Here is a 6216-nt window from a genome sequence, read left to right as displayed (position 1 = left end):
ACCTTTGAGGAAAAATACTGTCTGTATCTGTGCTGGCAGAGGACTACAAGACATGGATGAGATAGTGTTGGATGGATGTGACCTAAAGTAGGTTACCGTGCAAGATGTTTGATCTGGAATAATTACAAGCCTTATGTGCAAAGCCCAGAGCTGCTCAGTATTTATCATTAGAGAGGGCTGGGTGCTGCAGGAACTTGTCTGCTTCATCTGTTTAATTAATGATGTGGAGGTGAGAGCTTTAACTTGAAAAGAGTAGAAAGGATTCAGTGTATCCTTCCTCTTTCCTCTGCACCTTCCCTGTAACACTTGAAATAGCAGACTCCCAGGAGGCAGATGTAGTGGTAAAGCCCTATAAGGATTGACATAGCAGGGAAAAATAAACCATATGCATGAGGAAAGCCAGTGAGTAGCCCCATGTGTGCCAGGTCTCTGGTTTGTTGTTATATTATAAGCCTCATTCCAAGCCCTGGCTGCAGTGAGATATAGGCTAAGAGAAAGGCATGACAAAATATTTGGCATTTGCATTCAGAGGCCTGTGGAAAACTCTGGCCTTAAAGAGGTGGTGCATTTGTCCATAGTGGAAAACTGTATGAATCATTCTTTTGTTGTAAAAATAGTTGGTTTCCCTGCAGGCTGCTCTACTCCTACTGTTAGGACTCTGATTTAAGTTTGCTACCTTCTAGTCAAATGTTAATATGGGTGTGAGCAGGTGCTGAAAGGATGTACCTGTGCAGAAGGAAATAGAAGAGGATTAGGAAAGAACTGTAGAAGTCTCTCTTCCCCCTCCCCTACCCCTCAATGTTTCTGCAAATCAAGGAAAGAAGTCCACACTCTGAAGTGGTACTGAGGGGAACTGGAGCTTTTTTTTTTGTGCCTGTGAAAAGCTCTGGTTGGCCCCTGGGGAGACTTGCTTTTCAGATTCCTGCTCTGATTATTGATCAGCTTGAAGTGATGCTTAAAAATGAAGGCTACATATGGAAAAAGTAGCTTGGAATATTGATTCCTACATTCAGTCTTTTGTCAGGAGTTAACCATATGTTCCTGCTTGGTTATGGACAAGTCGCCTACTTGGCATGAGTTTGAGGATATTTTTAAGGAAAATATGTGGTATCCTGGACCATATATGAAGAGCATGGCATCTGTTCTAAGAGATTGCATTGGCCATTTTCTTGACATGTTCTGCATTAGCAGAAGCTGATTTTGCTGGGAAAGGGTTAAAAGAATGCTGCAAGCTCTGTGGGAAAGGTGATCTCCTCTCTTAGGTTAGAAGAAAGACGGACTCTGATTCTCTGGAGGGTGTCAGCCAAGTGTGTGGGCTGGGTGAGTTTTGGGAGGAGCTCTGCTCAGCTAAATATTGGAGGAAAAGATAGTCTGGAGATCATGTAGCTCTTTAGGGTCTCTTTAAAATAAATTCATACCAAAATAGGATTCTTTGTCTTTTGAAGCTTGTATAGTCATACATGCAGCTTCTAATGGGTTCTGCTGCCTGCAACTTTGATGCTGCCCTTGTTTTTTTGCTGTTTGTGTGTAATGTCTGCCTAAAACCCCTGGTCACCTATTTTTCTGTATATTGGAGGTTGGTGCAGACACAAAGCATCTGCCCTCTCTGTCCTGCCTCTCTTGTAACTTAAAAGCACCAATCAACTGCAAAGAGCCCCAGAGATGAGGTGTCAGGAATTTGTCTTAGGAAAGACAGGTAAGTCACTCTGGAAAGAACCTGTCCTTGGAAGTTTTTAAGTTTGTCCTTGCTGGCAATGCTGGACTCCTGTGATAGAGGGTGCGTTCTCTTGGAGATTGCTCCCCAAGAACGGGAAAAGGGTTTTTTTCTCAGTCAAGTTAACTCAGGGAAGTAATATGAATGGAGCCTACAGTTTTTAGGAGAGTGAAAGGTTAAGGTAAAATTAATGGAGGAGCCTAGATATAGATCCTAATTCTGAATAACTGCACAGAATCATTATGCCTTAAGCTTGCCAGCTTTATTTTTTCCACAGTAGCCACCCAGCACAGACTAGCCCTCTGGCTGAGAGCATTCCCTGTCGTGCCCCTGCAGGGAACACCGCCCGCGAGCTGTGGGAGCACAGAGCTCACTGAGGGCTGACTGACCCGTTTACTCAGTATCTCTACAGTATGCTTCTGTGACAGCAGTCTAGACATACCCGTATTGGTATAAGTCACCTTTATGTAGGTCTAACTACACACACTAGGGCTTTTACTGCTAATAAACTGTCTCTCTGTTTAAAGATCATATCCTTAACCAAGAGAGTCATATCATGCACACTGTTAAAATTCTTGCTTAGACCACACCTACAGAATATTGTGTGGCACATTTGGTGAAAGCACGCTTTCTTGTTTTGTTTAATTTGAAAAGTCGTTAGGCAACACAATTATTACTGGTTTATTGAAGGACTCTGAAGGCAGCAGTTTAATGTAAAACTGACAAGTGAGAATTCATGTTGTAGGAGTGCTTCATGGCCAGTTCCAGTTTCCATAGAAACAGTTATGGCAGTAAAAGGCAGATAAGTGAAACAGAGGTTTTTTTAAGCAGTCAGCATTTTTATGTTACCTTAAAAAGGTGTGTTTCCATAGAAATGCAGCACCTAAGAACAAAAATTACCAAAGAATCTTAATGCTCTAGTCGAGCAAAATGTAAAGTGATTGCTTTTCTGTCAAGGAAACGAAGGAACAACTCTACCTTCAAACCCTGCCATCCTCTTAGGTGACAGAAGAGAGAAGGTTGTTTCGTGCCTCAGTTTCCCTCTTTGTTACTTTGGGATAGTACAGCTCTGGTCTCCCTGTTTTGATTTGTATCAAATATTTCTCCTGCAACCCTTTTCCTCTCCTATGATTTCCTAGATGACTTTTTAAAAATAAAAATCCAAATAAATGCATTCTCATGTTCCTGTTATCAAATCTTTGGACTGTAAATTTGCACCCATGAAGGTATGTAATTTGCATAGGCTACCTGGGAAATGAAGCTTTTCTTTCAAAGTAATAAATGAAAAGTTTAAAGATTGGCTACATGACTGAAAGCTGTTATTTTTGTGGATCTGTCCATACTTGTGTATTCCAGTGATGAACACCATAAATAGAAGGAGTTGCTAATTCATTATTCAGAATGAGAATTCATCACTGAGGAGCCAATGAGGCATGGAGCCATGTGGAGAATTGTGAGACAAAGTACTGAAAATCTGCTTGTCAGAGAAATGCAGTTTGGTTTTCTTTGGGAGTAAGCTGATCATGGGAGGAAAAGATGTGCCTAGCAAAGATTTGTATCCTTATACTTACCTCTAAACGAGGAGGGAGCAAGTTCAGATCCCATGGGCAACCTGAAGTTTGAAACTTCCTGTCAGTGTGGTGCTATGTTCTTTATTGCCATCTTTCAGCATGGTCTCCAGCCCTCCTGCCCCAACCCGACAGGCAAGCAAGCAAACAACAGTTCAGCCACAAAGATAAAAGAATAGTTCTAATAATTGGTTACCATCCTCCTGGAGCCCCAGAGTCACAGAAACATTTTTGTGGATGTTTGTTGGCAGCAGGGAAATGCTGAGCTGGGATCTTTGGTTTCAATCCCAGCACCATGCCCTGACATGCACAGAGGCTTTCCCCCTAATTTCTCTTGCCTATTTCTGCTCTCTATTCTCTCCTCTGTCATTTCTCAGGCTCTTCATTCACAGTCTCATGGTTCATCTGCACCACGGATCCTGGTGAAGCCTCCTTCCTCTCTACTTTTGTTCCCTTTTTCTTTGCTAACTCAAATATCCTTGTCAGCATCTGGCAATTGAAGGCTTCAGTATAATCCCTTGCCTAACTGACCTGGTACTGTTCACAGCCTGCTCTCATTCCAGCAGGCTGTGCTTCACTTCTTGTTTAGGCTCCAGAAGAGGTAGATATCGTCCACTTCACTCCTGAGTTTTCTTCCCCATGTGGTTTGCAGCAGGGAAGAGCTGCAATTTCAGGAAAACAACACTTTTGTTCTACCCCACCCTGCCAAAGACCCAGTAGCACTCTCAAAGATTCTAGTGGTAGGGTTCCTGCAGGTATCCAAGTACAAAATAAATATAATTGTAAAATAGAACACTTGTCTTACCTAAACCTGAGCAAGCACAAGTCACTCCCCTGACAGAAGCAATCTGCCTCTCCATGCCACTTTCAGGTTCTTGCAGATTTCATTGCAGATATGATTTGTGATGTTGATGTGGACTTTTAGTTTGTGTGTCTACTAGTCAGTGTGCCTCCTTCGGGCCTGTTTTTCTGAGAAACTGTGATTATACCCTGATGTCATTATATTGTGTGTCTGGGCATTTGTCAGCTTCAGTCTTGCCACCCCAAGTGACTTTGTAATCTATTGGCTAGTTAAGAGAGGTTAATTTACAGTAATTTACAAGCTGAAACCAGCCCAGATTAACAAGACTGCCTGAGCATAACATAACCAGGAATTTCCTAGTGAAAGAAATAACTTAAAGGAATGATTTTCAGTAAGTGTTGAACCACGTAACAGTGTGGTGCCAATTAACCTGGCACAACATGTCCTACAGCTCTTGTTTTAGCTTGCTGCTTGTTATTGATCAGAAGAATGAACACTCCTTCCCAACCATCTAGAACTGGAGCCAGCGAGGAACAAGCTGTGAATCTATAAGCATATAAAGGCAAAAACATCTGCTTATCTTGCTTGAAAGCTGGAGGACTGGCTGCAGCTAAGCCACTGCTTCCATAGAATATTTAGGCTGACACATCTAGTTCTTTGTTGTTCTTTTTAATTTCCTCAAGTTACAGGTAAAGCAGACAGGAAAGCTGTCCCACCTCTGCTGTGAACAAGGTAAGATAAATGGCAATTGTGTCACTGTGTAACAGCCAGTGGGATTAAATGAAGCATATCACAGGTCTGTTATTGACCCGGTAAGTCCATGGTTCATCCCAGGAGTGAAGACCTCATTCAGATATCACTGTAGGAGGGAGGAATTGGTTTCCTCAAATGTCTTCTCCAACAACAGAGTCGTGCAAGCCCTGCAGGCCCACCTGCTTCTGATGTGTGCCATTTGTGGCCAGGTCCAAAGGTGGTAGGGAAGTGAAAAGGGTGCTCGGAGCTGGGTTTTTCCTTCTATTGCCAATGTTTAAGTCATTCGCATTGAGAGCATAGGAGTTGTCCTTGTGTGCATGTAAAAATCTTCTTTGCTGTACTGTCCACAAAAAAAAAACCCAACGAGCTGTAACGAGCCAGCTGGTGTTCTGAAACTACTGCCTACACTGCTGACTAATACTCTCATTGTTTTCTTCACTCACCTTCTCTTTTTTTCCCCAATAAAATACCTTGAACTTCATTCCTTGTTCAACATAACTACAGTCTTTCCCTTTGTCCTTTTGTGAGTATGGTGATCCAGGACAAACATAACAGGAGCAAACTGATACAGAGAGGAGTTTTTGTTGGACCTCTGTATGTAGGAAAGGATGAGAAATACAGAGGAAGCTGAAGGAGAAGGATTTAACACAAAGATGTTTGAAATTAGTCCCACTGAAAAAGGCTGAAGAAATAATTGCCTAATGATGCTTTAGACATCTGTTTCAGAACAGGCAGCAGGTGTTGCATGTAATGAAAGCAAGGACTTGTACTATTTTTATTTTCTGCAATTAGAAAGTAGGGGAGGAAATGAGGGCAAGAAAAAAATGAAGTAAGAGGACATTTATCATAAACAGCTGTACAAATTTATATAGAGTGCAGTAATATTTATATGCTCTTCCTCTGCTGTCCCTATGTGATCCTTTAACAGCTCCTCTGTTCTGGAGGGTATTTTGGCCTTTTTAAAAGACCAATGCTCAGAGTTAGATGCTCAAGTAAGAGCTGGCCACCAAAATGCCTTTGAGGATCAAAATGTTCAGGACAATGTAACTGTCACTTACTCAGACGCTGTTATCAGCCAATGGAAATGGCCATGGGAGGAGAAGCTGCACTGGTCTCATAGGTGGTCTCTGTGTGCCTCAGTCACTAGACCTCAGAAAGACTTCTGTTAGTGAAATGGTCTATAGAGTAGCAGCCCAGGTGCTGCATGGCCATAGCTCAACACATGCCTGCACCCAAATAACTGCCTGGAATTATGTGGATGGTGTGTCCACTGCTCCAAATTGAAAAGCAGCAGGCCCTGCTAGAGAAACTCTAGCTCTACGTTCCATGCAGACTTACCTGGTTTGGGATAATCTCATTCCTTCAACCAAATAATAAAC

Source organism: Merops nubicus, unplaced genomic scaffold, assembly GCF_000691845.1.
Source record: "Merops nubicus isolate BGI_N331 unplaced genomic scaffold, ASM69184v1 scaffold14355, whole genome shotgun sequence".
NCBI classification, from domain to species: Eukaryota; Metazoa; Chordata; class Aves; order Coraciiformes; family Meropidae; genus Merops; species Merops nubicus.
Note: the sequence above shows the minus strand (reverse complement) of the source record.